The sequence below is a fragment of the Pteropus medius genome, unplaced genomic scaffold, assembly GCF_902729225.1.
Source record: "Pteropus medius unplaced genomic scaffold, Ma_sr-lr_union100, whole genome shotgun sequence".
NCBI classification, from domain to species: domain Eukaryota; kingdom Metazoa; phylum Chordata; class Mammalia; order Chiroptera; family Pteropodidae; genus Pteropus; species Pteropus medius.
In genome coordinates this window covers 20551939-20570637 of record NW_024355205.1, presented here as the reverse complement: position 1 = coordinate 20570637, position 18699 = coordinate 20551939, and the positions used below count along the sequence as shown (strand labels likewise).

The window sequence follows — 18699 nt, the reverse complement described above, 5'->3', positions numbered from 1 at the left end:
TGCCTCGCCTAAAAAAAATTTTTTTTTTAAATTTTAATAAAAGTGGTTTAGCCCTGAAATTGGGCAACAAAGACCAGTGAGTTTGAAAAGTGGGGCTAAGTCGTGATGGTTAAACACTGGGGGGTAGATGGTTTGGGGGGGCGGCGAGGAGTTAGAGATTTTGAGCCGCCCAGTGAACCCCGCAGTATCCCTTCTGCCTCCTGGTGCCCTCCATACATGTCCTTGTGTCATTTCGCTGCTCGTTCTCAGTTGCTTTTTCCAGATGAAGTTCATTTATAGCTGCTGAGACACTGGTGTTCTCAAGAGTTGCATTATCAGGAATGAATTAGAGGAGAGAAGCAGCGTTGCGCAGTGGGTAAGTTATTGGGCCCCGAAGTGGGGCAGTAACTGGGCTAGTTACTTAAAAACAATTAGCTCCTACCTCAGGTGTAGCTATGAAAATTAAATGAAATGTAGAAAAGAATGCTAGACACCATGCCTGGCACAATAGTAAATAGTAAAGTAGAAGCTGATGAAATTAATATTGGAAAATTCTTAATATTTATTGAACCAGAAAAGAGAAATTAATTATCAAGCAGACCAAAATTGTCCAACTGCAATTTAGCCTGGTGGTTTGCAACCCTGGCTGCACATTAAAATTATCTGGAGAATTTTTACAAAATACCAATACCTGAGCTCCACGCCAGAGATACTGATTGAATTTATCTCCAATGGAGTCCTGGCTAATCTAAAGAAAGGCCAGAGTAACCCCTAGGGACTTCTTATTGATTGAGGATACAGGAATTCTACTGGATATAATTGAAGGAATAAAATACTCGGGGACTTAAATTTTTACTCATCACATTGTACTTTATGGAATTAGAGATTAAGCATTAAAAGTCTATTTCCAACTGCTTTATGAGAACTTTTCTAGTATTAATCACTTCAAAGTAGCACAAATTTGTTATAAAGTTGCTACCCCGAGTGTCCCCTTCACTGGGTAGAAATGAAACTCACCTTTCAGCAGTCATCTCAACCACTTACTAAATGAAGTCTTTAGAAATTACCCAAAAGGACATTTTTTTAGCAATCCTTACCTTTTGCCTCTTGTGGAAGGTAGTTTCATACTTATCAATTACTTCTCTTACACTGAATATTTCTAGAAGGCCAAAAAGTCACATTATTCATCTTTGTCACTCTTAGAAGCACAGCCCATGGTAGGTTTTCTAGTATTTGTCAAATTGAATATATTCAATTTATATATTAATATATTGATATGTATTAATAAAAAATACTTAAATATCTATGAAATAACTCTGAAAGCATTATATCTTAATATATATTTTTAGACTTTACTTTTTAAAATGTAAATTTTAAAAAATTAATGTTTTATACTTTATTTTATACTTCCAAATGTATCATCTCTAAGATTTAAGTAATTTTGAAAGGAGCAGTTTATCTTATTTAGGGAACTATTGTTCTTTTAAAAACATTATGTTAAAGTTGAGAAAAAAGGGGGGAAAGCTATATGAAGTCATCTTTGGACTTTAGCTTGTGACTACATTATTTCCTATAAACAGTAGCTAAAATTATGAAGTTATCTGAAACTTAATGACACCTTAAAAAAGCCTTTGTAGCTCTTTGTCAGCTTGGAAACTATATCTCCTGGAAGCTGAAATGAAATAATCTTATTAATTCTGGAACATACAAATTATTGATTGTTTGGTATCCTCAAACCAACCTAACAAATAGTGCAAAATCATAAAATAAATTGCCCTGTCTATGGCCATGAAACCCTGAACAAGCCCAATCTTGTCTGATCTCGGAAGCTAAGCAGGGTCAGGCATGGTTAGTACTTGGATGGGAGATCACCTAAGAAGATCAGGTGCTGTAGGAGTAAAAAATAAAAAATTAGGGATTGTAAGCTGACAAGGTCCTTGCAATCTGTGAGGTCAACCAAGGGTTGCCTCACCTCAAAAAAATTTTTTTAAATAAAGTAAAATAAAAAATTGCCCTACGTAAAGCACCAAGCACTCCACATTATATAGCCTCCACACCAGAAGAAAGGTGATTCATGGCCTATCAAGAAGGAGATAATTATAGACACATAAATAATTCTGTGGTTAATATAGCATTTATCCTTAAAAAGATTTCTTAGTAGTAATGGGCTTTTGAACACACCCATAGATAATTACAATCCTATGATCACATTCAGAGGTTGACTTACCTTTACTAATTAAAGGATTTTCACCTCTTCCCATCCAGGAATATGAAGGCATGTGAAGGAAGAAACTTTCTTTAATACACGACACTACAGATTTTTATATTTTCTGGAAAATGATAATGCTATTCTTAACAGGAAATGAAGTTTACTCACAAGTGTGTTCTGCTTATATCAGCAAGCCTGTTGGTTAAATGGATTAATACCATCCAAGACATCTATTTGCCCCAAAGCAAATGAACTTATAAATACATACATTTTTAGTTTTATAACATGTACATAATATTTATAAGTCAACCCTTAGCCAGTGACCCAGAACTTTGTTTAGGTCTCTAATAATGTAGATTCCAAATGAATACACAAAAGGGATAAGTTTATACAGATCAAAATTGAAGATTTAATTGATGGTCTTTTAAAATGTTCTTATCCAAGAATCATCTCTGTTTCTTCCAGTTGCTTTCTTCTTTGTTTTGGTCTCTGTCAATTCATACTAGTCGCTTTATTCTAATTTCTGCTAATTCATTATTTTCTGCTTAAAGGTTAAAATAGGGCAGAAAAAAAGAAGCTTATTAAAACTTCTGGGTTGTGTAGGTGATACTTTTCAATTTTGGTCTCAAATTGGGTCAGTTCGGGGAGACCCCCCCAAATTACTTTTAGAAAAGTAATATCCACTAATATCCAGCACTCGGCGTAAACATAGGGTGGTTAGCTTTCTAGAAGGATGGCTGGAAAAGCACTGGAGGCATCGACTTTAGAATATAAATCCCTGAATATACAAGAGTATCCCCACCCTAACCCTGCTTGATAGCTCCTCTTTTTACCCACCCAGTCTTATACCAGCTTGCAGGAGAGGGAATGGTGGGATCTGTTTAACTTTTTAAACTGACTTTGAACCATTGCCCGGTTTTGAGCCCCACCTTCATTCTACTCTCAAATGTGCCTGATGCCACCAAATCTTGAAACTCTGAAGATGCGCCTTGACCACTGCTGGCTTAGAATTCAGCTTTCTTGAGCACATTCAGTGAACTTGCATCCATCCACTTTCTAGTTTCCAAAAATTTGGTGCTGTTATCTTCCATCCTCTTGTCATTGTCCTTGTACTTTTAGGCCTTTAAAAATCTTTTGATTCGTTGTTCAATCTCATTACACTGTGTCTAGTTTGGAATTTTTTCGGCCAAGAATTTCCTAAACCTGAGAGAATTGCTGTCATTCCTCAATTCTGAAAAAAACCTCAGTATTCAAGTTCTTGTTGAATATTGCATTTCCCACATTCTGTTAACATTCTCTGAGATGCCTATTACATGTATATTACACCTTCTCATTCTGTCCTTCACATCTTATTTTTTTCATGCATTTGATATTCTTAGCTGAATTCCTGGTAAATTTGTATTATTATTATTATTATGACATTGGTTAATGAAATCCAGTAAGTTTCAGATGTACAATTTAGCAGAAAGGCATATGTATATACCTAGTGTGAACTTCATAAAACACCAACTGTCCAGTGTAAAAACTTTACCAGAGCCTTTTATCCATATAGGCAGAGATGTAATTACCTATATATAATATATATATATATATAGTGCATTGTGCCTGATAATTTCTTTTCAGTTAACAACTTTGCTATTCAGTTGTGTTGAATCTATTCAATCCTCCAAATGGTTTTTAATTACAATTACATTTTTTCCATTTGTAGATATTCAATTATGTTTTTCATATCTGCTTATTTTCTTATTCTCACACCTCCAGTTATCTCTTACTTTTCTTTAAATATAATAAACACATTTGATATATATTACATGTGCAATAATTAAATTATTTGAAATCATTTCTCATTTTATTTTTTTAATTCAGATTCTTGCTCATATTGGACTTCTTTTTTTCATCTGTTTAATGATTATTTTTTCCCAGAAGCTCATGTTTGTGGAACTACGTGTGTGAAGTATTTAAGGATTTTAAGTGCTATGCTTGAGGGAGAATTTGTATTAACTTCTTCAAGGATCCTAGGGGCACTACCAATCCAGGAAAACTTTAAATAATTTTTGGCATTAAGTTTCTCAGATTACACAGTTAATGTAAATTTGAATCAGAAACCAGCATGAGGGAGGGCTTCTACTTATAAATTCTCAGATGAGTTTCGTCACTTTGTTCAACAACCCTTTTAAATAAAATAACACTCCTGTACTCTGTAGATGAGCTGTAAAGAGAAATCAAACCACATCTTCCTTTGTTGATAGCCCTCCAGGGTTCTTAGCTTGTGCTACTCAGTTTGTTGAGTCAGCTGAAAAACATTATATTCTGTTCCTTTTGTGACACTCCATAGTGTTGGAGATTTTATTTCCTCAGCAAGTTTTCCTCAAAATATTTAAATTGGGGCATTGGCAAGGCCACATTCCGCCTTTCAGGGACCCCAGGCGCTTTTGCGTTGGTGGACCTCTCCCACCCCAGAAGACATTTTAAATTGTTTTTTTTTACCACTGTATTGGTATAAAGACAAATTTAATCCAGGCTGGGTTATATTCTTATTTCTTCTGATTTCAAAAGAAACGAAAATGTTTTCACAGGCTCTGGGAAAGTTGGCTCTGGGCACTGCTTGTCTCCCTCCCTCACTCCACCCCTGATGTCAGTTGTTCTGGTGATACCAAGGTTTCCTACAAAAGAGATGGAAAGGGGCGAACTTGTAAATGTCCCTCTCGTCTCTGTCCCTGTTTCACCTCTTTTGCCAAAGTCCTTATCCTCATGGTATCTGCCTTTCCAGTCCTTTTTCTTTACTTTTCTTCTTAGGCCCAAACAATCCACAATCCACTAAAAGATAAGAAAGATACAGATATTTACCTAGAAATAAAATTGTTTTGCTTGTTATATTTAAGCTCTTCCTTCGTTTTCACAGTTCTGTAGTTCGTATTTTGCCTTTCAGGTGCTTTGTTTGCCTATTTAGGTGAAAGAAATAGGACTGGCAGAATAAACCCAGGAAAAACCCAGAGCATCTATCCTCTTTCTGGGATTTTACACTAACTTTGGTGATGAACTTTAGAAAGAAAATTAAACTTTGTGAACTCTATCATTATCCTCAGTAAGAAAGAATTATAAAGTCTGATGTCTGTGACATACACTTAGGTTGTTTTAAGAATAGTGACTTAATGTTGGCACCGTGCTCTGGGCCTTTTAGATCAAAGATGCTGTGTGTACCCAGCATTAAACCCATTAAATATATACCCAGAGTATAAACTTAAATATTACAGAAGTAGATGGAGGCTCCATATACTTAATATTTTGCTGGTTTCTTTTTGGCTAGAGGCAACTTTCTGTCTGATAGGTAATAACAATACTTTACATTTATAAGCCATATAACATCTTTTATCCAAGGAGTTCAAAGAACTCAGCAATTATGAATCATTGTTCCTTAAAATATCTCTACAAAACTTGAGATGACACACATTGAGGTAAACTGGTTATAAGTAAAGAAACTAGAGTCATGGAGGTGTTAAATTGTTAACAAGGCATTTCAGGAATCAGAGATGGAATTCAGAATAAGTCCTCCTTTCTTTGGATAAGACCATAATCAGTAGTATATATTCCCTCCCTGTGAAGACATGCTCTTCTGGGGCTTCAGTTGTGCTTATGATAAAGATAATACTTCTCAACTATGAAGAGTTTAGCTCTAACCTACCTCTCTAAGCTCATCTCATACTCCCTATCCACTCCTCCACCCCTCCGCCCAGAGCTACAGCCACTTTGTAGATGCAACCCCCTCTGCCTGGAATACTTAACCTTCTCAAATGGGTATCGCCTAGTCGTCCTTCACATTTCAGATCAAGTGTCCCTTCCTAAGAGAACCCCGATTAAATCAAATTCCAGTATTACAGTTTCTCAAAGTACCAGGCACCTCCCCATTGGAGCACTTTTCACAGTTGCAATTTTATACTTGAATGTGTTAATTATTTGATTGTTTGATTAATGGCTCTCCAACTCACTCAACTGTAGGCTCCATGAGAGTCGGGAACATGAGAGTCTGTTTTTCCTTACTATTGTAATTCCAGAATCTGGTGTAGGGCTTGGTGCTAAATATGGCTCAAAACATTTGTTCCCTGAGTTACTTTAGATTTTAGGGAAAGTGTTCATTTAGAATTTGAACCCAAATCCTGAGCTTCAACTTGGAATTATAATCAGGAAGAAAATGTTTGGCATTCTAAATTCTTGTATTTGAATAGGAAAATGTACAGGATGCCTTAATAACTTAAAACTAAAACCCTTAAAACTCTAGTAAGACAACAAGAGACAAATTAGGAAAATGGTGAAAGAGAGCGAGCTCAGAAGAACCATGATTAAGGGGAGCTACTTCAATTTAATGCAAAATTTTTATCTGATCTTTGGAAATCTGGGATTAGGGAAGCTGGTGGATTATTTCTGTAGCAGGTGTCCCCACTCGAACCCAAGAAATGGACTTCTCTCTAATATATTTCTCTTTGGCTCTTACTGTTCATCTTTACATGTTAATTTGAATACTCAGGTGGGGCTCAGTATAAATTTTTCCAGGCCACCTGAGGAAGACTGAGAGAAGAGCAGATACATTTGACTTGTCTATTTCTTGGCCTTCTTGAATAGCTCACATCTGAGACTCCTGGAGAGTTGCTGCCAGCAGAAGCCTGACGGGTTGCTCAAGTATAACACACAGTGGGCAAGGATCACTCTTCTTAGAAGTCTGGCTTTTTGATTTAGCAGTAGGAGCAACTAAGGTTGTGTGTGTGGTGTGTGTCTGTGTTGTTGTTGTTGTCGTTTTTGTTTTAAACAGGACCTGCTGTAATCCTATCTGTTTTTTCTGGGGTGGTGGGTAGGGGGCTGGGGGAATCTCTAGAGGCAGTACCGAGGATGGATCTGAAGAGAGTAGGAAGAAACAAAAAGAAGGCGATCATTGAAGAAATTATTGTCGCAGTTATAGTAAAAGGTCTGAAACCCAAGTTGTGGCAGCGAAGGAGGTTTGGGAGATATTTCAGAGAACTAGCAGGATTTGAGCCCAGTTGGATGTAGACAGTGAGGAACAAGAAACAAAGCCATCTCCGGTTTCTAGGTTTGGGCAATCAGTGGATAAGGGTGCTTGCTATTAACTAGGGAATAGAGGACAGGCAAGTTTAGTGGAGTATCAATGTTAGGTTTTTGGCACCTGAGGGAAGTCCTAGTGGAGATGCCAGAAAGAGAGACAACCTGGCTGGAGATCCAGAGTTTGGAACCTAGATTACACTCTGAGGAATTAGTTTGCTTTTTATACTGGTTGTAAATCTCATTGCAGCCATGGTGTAGATGTTGTTGATTTCCCAATGTAACCCATAAACACCCATTTAGACTACAGAGTTCCTGACAGAGCAGCATGAATGTCATTCATGAGAATGTCTCTTTGCGGACTTGCGTTCATAAGGCCAACTCAGCACTTCAGTAAAGCAACTTCTCTCACTTAGACATAGAATTGAGTGTCAAGACGTCTTTGACAAACTTTATTCTCTTCCCAGGGACAATGGAGCATAGAATGTTTAAGAGCAAGTTACATATATTGTGGTATGGAACTAGTATTGTTTGTAGTTTTAGGGAGAAGAGACTGCATTTGCTTTTAAAGCCATAAGAGGGAGAATTGGCAGACCTTTCAGGAAGGGAAGAGGGATCTAGCATGGATAGATGCTGATGGGGGTGCAGTAGAAAGTCGGAGTGAAGGACCCTGGTCAAAGTTGAGTGAGTAGCAGCAGTGGTGAATCAGCAAAGATGGAAAACCTGAGACCACAGATCCAGGCAGCTTTGGCAACCTGTGAATGGATTTGGAAAGATATCACCTGTGGTATTATGATGTATAAGAAATATATATATTTATTCAGATGACTGAAATTTATTTCTCATGTATATACCTAGTCTTCATCCAGAGTTCCTGGCTCACAGCTCCCTAAGCTCTCTGAGGTTCCTGAGTGATAAGAGCAATGGGAGCATCTTTTGTTATAATATTTGGTCTCTTATTATTCATAACAAGCTTCTTTCTACCACCACTGGGCTTATGTTAATGAGGCACCTTTTGGAAATCCCCTGAAGATGGGGGCTGGTTGCCAGATTCTTGGGAACCAACCAAGAATAAAGGGGTGGACCTTTCAGTCCCACCCCCCCACCACCACCCCACCACCCCCGATTTCCAGGAAAGGGAGTAGGGCTGGAGGTTAAATCAATCACCAATGACCAATGATTTAATCATGCATGTATAATGAAGTCTCCATAAAAGTCCAAAAGAAGAGGTTTCGGAGAGCTTACAGGTTGGTGAAACAGAACACTTCCATTGGCCACTGTGCTGGGGACAGAAGCTCCTTTGTTTGGGGACTTTGCTCTAGTATCTCTTCATCTGACCATTGATTCGTATCCTTTAATATTCTTTGTAATAAACCTATAATCTAGTGAGTAAACAGGTTTCCTGAGTTCTGTGAGCCACTCTAGCAAATTAATCAAATTCAAGGAGGTGGTTGTAGGAACCTCCGATTTATAGCCAGTCAGGCAGAAAGTACAGGTAACAACCTGGACTTGCATCTGGCTTCTGAAGTCTGCTCTAGCAAATAAACAAACCCTAGGAGGAGGGTCTCCAGAGCTTCCAATCTATAGCCAGTTGGTCAGAAGCACAGGCACAGGTGATAAATAACCTGGTCTTAATTACTGGCCTCTGAAGTGGTTGGTGGTGGTATGGGAGTTGGGGTGCATCTCTTAGGACAAGCCCTTACCTTATGGAATCTGATGCAGTCTCTGGATAGGTAGTGTCAGAATTGAGTTGAGTTGTAGGACACCCAGCTGGTGTCAGAGAGTAGCTTGATGGTATAAAGGAACACTCCCAACAATCATATTGTAATTGGGGAGCAGAACCTTTATCAGCGACACATTCTGCTAATCAGTAGTAAAGAAGAGAAGGAAGGTGAAGTGAGGCAGGGGGCGGGGAAGAGGATGCCCAGCGGCAGTGAGAATGGGCAAGAAAAAGGTATTCTTTTGGTCACCAGGTGACTCCCTGGCTAGGACAGCCATTTCTGGGGATGCTGGATATGTCTAAATTTTAGATTGCCAGTAGTGAGAATGTTATCCCAGTTCGCAATTCAAGTTCTAAATGACTAGGAAATTTGTAAACTTCCGATGGAGGAGGAACTTTTACTATTGTAGAGATAGGCATGCTCCCAAGGTGATCTTACTTATCTCTACTTTTACAGGTTTAAAAGTCAGTTAAGCATTCCTGATTCAAAAACACTCAAAAGGTTTAAGAAGTCCCCTTTCATTAAAAAGTTTTCTTGTCATTGATGAGCATTATGATTTCACTTTTATGTAAACCTTTTTTCATGTAAAAATAAACTGTAGCTGATTTCATAGGGATTTGTTTGTTTGTTTTTCTGTTTCCCTGGTGCTGCTATTGCTAAGCGTGGAAGGAATATAGTGAGTGTCACTGAAAGGAGATTAATTTCTGTTGTGTCAATGAGTCATACAAACCAGTTTGGCAAGAGATGCTGGGTGGGGGTGGGGGTCACAGTTGTCCCTCTGTACAAACAAGAAAATTGAGGAAAGTACATTTAAACATGTTTAATATATATTTATTAAAAAGGCATTTAGGTAGTTCAAACTTGTAGTGTTTTATTTGGAATGTGTCATTCCATCAGAGAGTAAGTGTACTCTGGTTTGACCAAATAGAAATGCATTGAATACATAGTTGGACTCTGTTAACTTGATAGTAATTTTCCTCACTGTCCTGTAGATGTGTTAGGCCATATCTTTTTCGAATTCTTTATTCCAATATTGTACATTTCCTACTTGCTAGATTAAAGAGAAAAATGGACTTCTGGTGAGTAGTCCCAGCATATCCCATATGGCTCTCAACAAACGGCTGCTGGTTTCCTGACATTCCTTTTCTGTAGATGCTCTTTCATGCACTAAAATTGCTTAATGGACGGGAGAAGAATCAAATGGACAAACATTGGCAACTCAAACAGAAACTCAGATGACAACTCAAAATGGATAATTAGGTTTGGTCTGCAGAACGGCAAAAAACCATCTGCCAGAAGATCTGCCTGCAGATTCCAGGGGCCAACTTCTTAGATCGCTACTAAGACTCCAATTAATCTCTTTTAAGAAGGATGAGAACCAAGTAAAGGCAGTAAGAAGGAAGGGTCTCAATTCAAGCCAAAAAAATAAAGCAAAGTAGACTGTAATCTTCAAAAGAATGAGGAAATAAACATTTACCCTCCTGATAGTCTAGGTCAACTGCTTTTTCACTTCTTGTATTTTGCCCTCAGGTCCAAAGGGCTGCTGAGAATTTTTAAGTAGCAATGCTGGGCTGAGCTCTCATGAATGGAATTAGTGTCCCTGTAAATGAATCCCAGAGAGCTCCTCAGCTCTTTCTGCCACATGAGGACACAGAAGGCCATCTATAAACTAGAAAGCAAGTTTCACCAGACACTGAATACGTCAATGCCTTGATCTTGGACTTCTTAGTCTCTAGAATTGTGAGAAATGTTCGTTATTTAAGCCCTCTACCCCCAATCTATGCTATTTTTGTTAGAGCAGCCCTAGCAGACTAAAACAAGTATCTTGCTAAAATGGGTGAATTGTCGACCTTGATTTGATACTAGTAAGGCTATCTAAAATTCCTCTAAGAGCAACACAATAGCCTATTTGATCTTACATTTTGTTTGTTTATTGAGGGGGTAATGCACTTGTATGCCTCCAATGTTAGTAGCCATAAAGGATATAAAAATAGATTTTTTTCCTTTTGCCCTGTCAACCATCTGCAATTCTTCCAGAAGCAATAACTTAAAACCAGTTTCTAACACAGTCGTATTGATGGCTGTGGGAGGGAGATTCTTAGCACCTAGGAGAATGAATCATCATTGAAATTTCTATGATGTCATCGGGATCTTGAAACAAAGACAACATTGTAAAATCAATAAATACAGTCCCCCATACCTGCTCCAAGTTAAAAAGGAGGCTTTCTGGTTTACTGGTGAGATTTCTGTCATGGCACAGACCTTGCACATTGTGACGTGCAAACTCTCATCATGGTAGGATCAGGATTCACTGTATGTCTCTTAGGGGTGGGTTATGTCTTAAAAAATGCCTGGTGACCCACTGGTGGGGATGTGGCACAAAGTTGCTGGGTTCTGGTACAGTGTAGGGGGCTAGACAGGCAGCAGACTGGTTTGCTGCTGAGACAGAGCCTTTCTCTTAAACAGGAACTGGCCAGCGTAGATATCATAAAACAACTCTTGGAAGACGTATGAATGCTGTGCTTTTGTTTTCCAAGAGGACCGGCTGATCCAAAGAAATGCTAGCAACGTGTTTGGCTTACATGGCTCCCACGTAGTGCCTGAGTAACTGGGAGTCAGTGGTGGAGAATGGGAACCATGGTTTATGGGCGGAAAGCTCCACTTTTTGGGTGCCAGAAGTATAGGTGTTTCAGAAAATTAAGCTAGAAAATACTGAGAATTATTCCTGTTTCTTAACTAATTTAAATAAATTATGGCCAAGAAAAGGGGGTGGGAGGGAGGAACAATTTTTCAGGATTTCACTTCTTGATCATGTGCCAATGCTTGTGGTTCCTGATAGTCTGTTTTAAACATAGCCCGACTTCCCCTAAGGTCTTAGTCTTAGTCTAAGGTTAGGTCTCTAAAGCCAACCTGATGGCCAACGAGTTTGGGCTTTGGTCTGAGCGCATGTATGTGGAGGGGGGAGGTGTGGGTGTAGGTGTCGAGTAAGTCTGATAGTTCTGCTTGCCCTGAGTCGTTTAGGAAGATGTGTGCACATAGGAGTGAATAAACAGATTATGACCTGTGTGTCAGTTCAGGTTCTTCAAGAAGCTGATGTCAAGGTAGGATTTGAAGTAGAAAAAGTTTCTTGGAGGAAATGTCTTCGATGGAAAATGGAAAGGGAGTAGAGGAGACTGAGAGAGCCTAAGCCCATAATACCAATCTGAGTCCTGTGAAGGAGAGAGAGAAGGAAAGAAGGGCTTGTGGGAAGAGTCTTAGACTAAGGAGCAGCTCTAAAAGTTTCCACAAGGCCAATGGGGAGTCTTTAAGCCAAAGACACTGCATAAGGAACGAGCCTGCCTTTGTTTTTCCCTTGGTCATTGGCTGGGCGCAGCTTGTGGATAGCTTGACCTTGGTACTCACCCTGTGGTAGATTCAGAGCATAGCACTCGGGGTCATCCCCCATGACCAAGGATGTTTTTACAATTTTGAAGATATCTGCCATAAAGTTGTGTAGGAATTTGGAGTATTTCAGGATAATAGGGGAGGGGAGGCGTCATTCCAGTGACTAACAACAGCCTGGACAACTGACATTCACGTGTGTACCAAGCATTTACTAAATACTATGCATGCATTAAATCATATAATGCTTGCAGTAGCATTGTGAAGTGCTCTACTAAATAGGACTCTTTTTGGTTGAAAATGACAGAACTAAAGTTGACTTGAGCGAAGAAAAAGAATTTATAAAATTTATCTGTTCATGTAACCAGGATGTTTCAGAGCTGGGATTAGAGGTAGGCAATTGAAGAAGGTCATGCAAGAGTAGGACCCTGCTTTTATTTAAAAAAATCAATATTTTTTTTTCATCATGGGTTTTTGGTATTAATTTAGATTTTGAAATGTATTATTTAAAAATGCTTTTTTTTTTTTTTTATTACTGAGGGGTTTTTTTGCATCCCCTTCAGTTTTGCTCCCTAGATGGTGCCTTGCTTGCCTCATCCTAGTTCCAGTTCTGCTTCAGGAATAGCTGGGTCTGGAGGCTCAAATGCTCATATTGGGACTAGCTAGCTCTTTCAGCTCTGCTTCTTCTTGGTTTGGCTTTATTTTAGGCAGGTGCTTTCTAAGAGTAGCTTTTAGCGCTCACAATTTCAGAGGGAGGGAGATTTTCTCCTATACATTCTTGGATGTTTGAAAGGACTCTGCTTGGATCCATCTGAAATCTAGGACATTCTGGAAGAATTTTGAATTATAGGGTATACTTTAATCCAGGAAGACCTTGAATTTCTGGATTAATTCTTATTGCCTTCTTCTTAGAAGTCAGATTCATTGGAATAATTCCTCATTGAAAAGCAAAAAACAGTTTTAACTAACTCCTCATATTGACTAGGTGAGAAAACCAAAATATCTTTCCTTGAGGCAGCTTTTTATGAAATATTAGTATCCTTCCCTCTGTGAAATAATATATCAAGAATACTTTGTAACTTGAAGAAAGCAAGATGTAAAACTCTACCATATACCATCATTTGTGTGAAGTAAGTGTGTGTGTGTGTGTGTGTGTGTGTGTGTACATTCATATGATTATTTTCCCTGAAAATATTTGGAAAAAAACTGAAGGAGTAATTGTTTCTGAGGAGGGTAGTTGGGTGGCTCATAGACCATGGGAGGAAAACTAAGTTTTCACTGTATATCCTTTTATATCTTTTGAATTTTGTACTATATGCATGTATTACCTATTCAAAAAATAAATACATTTTAAAATATTCTTTTTTTCCCCACCAAAATTGTGTAATGGATACTATTATAGACATTAGGGACAAATTATGGAACAAGACAGACAAGTATTCTGTGATCCTAGAGTAGATTACCAGGCCTTGATTTAGTAGAAAATGAAATTCATTATAAGATCCGTGGAGTATAATAGAGTCAAAATAACATGAATGGTCAATATTGATATAGAAGGCAGTTTTCATTTTTTCACCCCTGACTTCTATTCAAAATGAGATACTGGCAGAGGTACAGACCAGGAATGCTAGAGTTTTGATAAATTTTCTGAGATTAAAGAGATGGAAAACCAATGTTAGCTGATAATGGCAGTCTGTCCTTAAAAGAAAATGCAAAGTGGAATTCGTTACTGACCCCTGCCATTGGCAATAAGTATTGGTTGTCCTGTCAATAATTTTAAGGGCTATCTGAGCCTTTAATGAACATTGGTATCCAGAATTCCTGGAGCACCTGGGTGTCAGGTCAGAAGGGAGGTACTTTAATTTCATGAAACTCGTGTTCTAAAGACCAAAGAATTAACAGAGTCCCTCAGGTTACCATGGTGGGGGGTGGGTCTGGTAGTTATAAGGGAGCATACAGATCTCCATGAATTTGCAGGATCTCTAGCTACTACTCTAGGCAGTCCTAGGTGGTCATGACAAATGGTAACAGATGCTAAAGATCTTAAAATACTCACCCTCATACACTGTTGGTGGGATTGCAAATTAGTACAGCCACTTTGGAAAAGTCTGGAAGTTTCTCAAAAAATTAAAAATGGATATACCTTTTGACCCAGCAATTACACTTCTGGGTATTTATCCAAAGAAAACCAAAACAATAATTCGTAAAGATCTATGCACCCCTACGTTCATGGGAACACAATATATGATAGCCAAGATATGGAAGCAACGTAAATGCCCATCAACAGACGATTGGAATAAAGAAGTTATGGTTCGCATTTACAATGGAATATTACTCAGCCATTAAAAAAATGAAATCCTACCATTTGCAACAACATGGATGGACCTAGAGGTTATTATGCTGAGTGCAATAAGTCAGACAGAGAAAGGTAAATACCATATGATTTCAGTTATATGTAGAATCTAAGGAACAAAAAGAAACAAACTAATCAAAAACAGACTCACAAATATAGAAGACAATCTAGTGACGGACAGAGGGGAGGGGGTTGGGGGGCTGGGAAGAAAGGGTGTAGGGTTAAAGAAGTACATACACATTAGTAGTTGATAGATAGTCACGGGGATGGGGAGCACGGCACAGGGAATGTAGTCAGCAGTAATGTAATGGCTATGTGGAGAGCCAGAGGAGAGAAAGAGCAACCAGGGGGACTGTTTCATAAACTGTATAAATGTCTAACCAATGTACTGTATACTTGAAACCAATAATAAAATAAAATTTTTTTATAAATCACAGAATGCTTGTGCTAGGCTGGGTGATGGCAGTGTATGCCCCTCCATCCAGGAGACCTTGAGAAACATTGGAAGAAATAGTGAATCCATAATAATGAGTATAGTTACCTCCTGTATGCTCCTATGCTACACCCCGTTAGGTCCAGTTTCTGGGATTAAAAACTTCAGTCCTCAAGTTTATTCACAAAATGTGTCAATTCTTGGAGGAGTTCAAGGGTAAATGATAATTGACTTTTATGAACATGATAACAGTAATAGAATTTCCAGAGTCTGTACCTAACTGGGTTAACTCTTCGGTGTTTCCAAGGTCAATATCAGGAGCTGAGGGAGGATGTGTGGATGTACAGAAACCATGGAGCCAAATGGATATCCCATACCAAAGGCAGGAGAAGGCACCATCATGTTTCCGGCTTGTCCACACACAACAATAACAACAACAACAACAACAACAACAACAACAAACTACTCTGCTGCTGATGCGGCTAGATTTGCTGCTTCTGTTAATTTCATTCCTGAATTATTTTCCTTATAAGTATGGAAGAAACAGCTTTTCTACCTTTATTTTTATCTTTTTAAATATCTTGAACGTTGCTTGTATGAACACAGTTGCCATTAATAGATTGGTTATTCAAGTCTGTCTGGACTTGTTAGATGATTGCCTGGTTGGTGTAGTTTCAGTGTTTCCTCCTCTTACAGTTTTAAATCACCATAGGTTCTTCTCTAACATCTATGTTACTACATCACAAAACTTTAAACACAGAGAAAAGGTAAGAAGTCGATCCATTTTATTCACTTTGCAAATGTGGATGCTGAGGTTTAGGGTGGGAAAAGGTATTCATCTCTTTATATTCAAAGAAAAATAATTTTGCTAACATTAGTTGACAATTTGAAAAAAATATGTTTAATTAGTTCACTTTACAACAACATACCCAAATGGATTAAAGAATTAAAAAAATAAAGGAATAAGATAACCAGAGGAATAGAAATGTGTATGTGTGTGTGTATACACACACACACACACACACACACACATATTATATAGGCTAGAAAAGTTTTTTACAATTTTTGGTAAATTTTATTAAACTATAACATACGTATGGGAAAGTGCACAAATCATAAGTATGCTGGATGAATTTTCACTGAGCAAACACTTCTGTGTAATTACATTAAACCAAAGGAAAAAAGTCATAAGGGATATGATTGATAAGACTGACAACATAAATAATTTAAAACATCTGTATATCAAAAAAATGTCAAACAGAATTACAGGGGTAAGCTATAAATGGGAAAATGTTTTCAGATATATAATAAGGATAATTACCTCAATATTTATTTTTTCAAAGTAAAAAAATCATTAAGAAATTTGGATACCCTAGTTAAAATATGGTTAAAGTACACAAGAGGTGATTAAATATATATATGTGTGTGTGTGTATATATATATATATATATATATATATATATATATATATGTATATATCTTTCTCTTACAGTTAAAGAAATTGGAAATCCTGAAAAATATATAACACCCCATAATGGAAGATGCTGTAAACAGGCTTTTGTATACACTTCTAGTGAAGGAATAAATGAAGTCCAGTTTGAATGCAGGGTGGAGGTGGGGGTGGTGGTTGTGTGCAATCTGTAGTTGGTATTATGAACACTTTTACCCCAAAATTATTCTTCTAGAAGTAAAACAAGAAATCACTTAAAATGTCTAAAAATTGGGTTTGATTTAACAATATATGTTATGATCTTCTCTAGCCATTAAAAACCATTACAGAAGAATAATGAATACCATGAAAAAAATACAATATGTTGACATCAAACTATAAAACTAAATGTATGCTAAAAACTCAGATTTTGAAATAAATGATATACATATATATGTGCCAAAAGACAATACGCATAGATCTTACATCAAAATGTAAACAGGTATAAATTTAGATGAAGAAATATGGTGATTATTTTTCTTTTTGTGCTCTTCTATGTTTTCCAAGTTTTCTGTAGTGAATATTAATTTTCTAATCAGAAAAAATATTATAGGTAATAAAAATAATTTTAATGTTTCCTATAGTGTGATTGCCTAAAGTCTTCATCTAAGTAGTCAAAAATTCCTTTTATGTGTGTTAACTGCACATAAAAGAAATAAAAATATTGACTTGTTTTCTCTTCTCTGTCTAAAAGTGATAAGAAATCTTATACATATCTCTAAAGATGTAGAGGTTATGGATGCCTCTGTGGTGAAATCCAGAATCTTGACACAGCATTAAGATATACCACAAGATTAATAAGAACAACCACAAGTAAACTACCAACATAATACATAGAGATAAATACAACGTAGAGATAAATATACTCCTGTAACACCAACTACACAAAATGTATTGAATTACTTGTGTATCAAATTACTATGATAACAATGTTTGAAGGGTTCCACTCAATTACATGGAATTACAAGTATGTAAATATTAAACTTTTATGGACTTGCCTAATAAGATCATCTAGAAGGGATTACATGAATACTTTCTATCTCTTCTTTTGCAAACGATGTTGGCATTTCCTCCTTGTATGGGTAGAACTGGAAGATCACCTCTGAGCCGATCATTATGCATTTTGTATCCCAGAAGGACATGTGTGATGACGAGGAGAAAGATGAAAAGCGGCATTTAGTTTAAAGCCAGCCCCTGGGCTGAGAAGTTGAGGGAAACCATTTATATCAGGAACCAGGGGCCTTCTGGGAAGTGAGAGACAGTTTTCTCCCCCTGCCCTCTAAGTGTTCTGAGGATTGCTTTCCAGTAGATTCACAGATTTGGACTATGGTGATCAGATTTTGAAATGCAGACAAGTACAAAGAAGAAAATCACAACCATAAATATTCCTACCATCTAGAATAATCACTAAACATATTGTCTTATTTGCTTCTAGTGTATCTTAATTATTGATAAAAATTACTCAATTATTATAACATCAACATATGCAGATCACAAAGAATTTATGGAATGCAGTAAAGTACAAAGAGGAAAGTGAAATATCATCAAATTCTGTCATTAACAACACAGTAGTGAACCTCACTTAAGACATTTTTCAGTGAAAGAAGACAAGTGAAAGATAAACTTCTCTACAAATGAGAAAATATAAATTTTATTTCTAAACACAATTTAATTTAAATATATAAGAAAATAAGTGAAATTAAAGGAATTGTTGAAATTCAAAATCAGTCTACGGCCATGCCACCCTCAACATGCCCAATCTCATCTGATCTCGGAAGCTAAGCAGGTTTGGGCCTGGTTAGTACTTGGATAGGAGATCACCTAGGAATACCGGGTGCTGCAGGCTTAAAAAAAAAAGAAAAGAAAATTCAAAATCAGGACATAGCTCTTCACTACAAGAGATAACATTTTCTAAAAGATTCTTAAGTTACAGAATTTAAAAAAAATAAATTTCGTGTTTATTTTTTAATAAAATCTTTACATCTTAACTGATAGTCATTCTCCTAAGATCTAGGACCTTACACTCTCACAATTACTCCCAATGTTTTTTGTTATTTACATTATTATAGTTTATACATCATATAG

At 37.1% G+C, this 18699-nt stretch overlaps 1 pseudogene; it reads left to right on the top strand.

The window, feature by feature from the left end:
• Positions 1-18341: 18341 nt before the first annotated feature.
• On the top strand, positions 18342-18460 carry LOC120599045 (uncharacterized; annotated as a pseudogene).
• The last annotated feature ends 239 nt before the right edge of the window (positions 18461-18699 follow it).